The 565-nt window shown below is 36.3% G+C and overlaps 1 protein-coding gene across 1 annotated transcript in view; it reads right to left on the bottom strand.

Moving 5' to 3' along the window:
* Positions 1–8: 8 nt before the first annotated feature.
* Positions 9–565, bottom strand: part of BCHE (butyrylcholinesterase) — a 56,456-nt gene continuing 55,899 nt past the window's right edge. Inside the window, exon 6 of the mRNA XM_014547742.1 lies at positions 9–291. The gene's annotated coding sequence lies outside the window, so the exon portion shown is untranslated. The remainder of the gene's footprint in view (positions 292–565) is intronic.

Here is a 565-nt window from a genome sequence, read left to right as displayed (position 1 = left end):
CCATGACGGGTATAACACATTAACACAAACTTGATGGCTTAAACAATTCAAATTTATTCTCTTCTGGTTCTAGAGGTGAGAAATTTGAAGTCAATTTCACCGTGTCAAAACCAAGGTGTCGGCAGGGCCACCTTTCTTCCATAGGCTCCAGGGGAGAATTCATTTGTTGTATCTTCTACATTCTGGTGGCTGCTGGCATTTCTTAGCTTGTGTCTGAATCTCTCCAATCTCTGCCTGGTCACATCACCTTCTTTCTCCTGTTCTGTGTTTCAAATCACCCTCTGCCTCTGTCTTATAAGAATACATATGAATTGGAACAAATGTAATAATCTGAACAATAAAGATTTAATTTAAAAAAAAAGAATACATATGATTATATTTAGTGCCCTCCTGGATAATGCAATATTATCTCCTCCTCTCAAGATTTTCAACTTAATCACTTCTGCAAAATTAATTTATGCAATATAAGGTAACATTTACAAGTTCCAGGGATTAGAAAGTAGATGTCTTTTGGGAGGGGGGTCATTATTTAGCCTGTGAATTATAGGTATGTATGCATATATGT

This window comes from Myotis brandtii, unplaced genomic scaffold, assembly GCF_000412655.1.
Source record: "Myotis brandtii unplaced genomic scaffold, ASM41265v1 scaffold1132, whole genome shotgun sequence".
Lineage (NCBI taxonomy): Eukaryota > Metazoa > Chordata > Mammalia > Chiroptera > Vespertilionidae > Myotis > Myotis brandtii.
The sequence above is the reverse complement of the archived record's forward strand: the minus strand, read 5'-3'. Positions and strand labels throughout refer to the sequence as shown.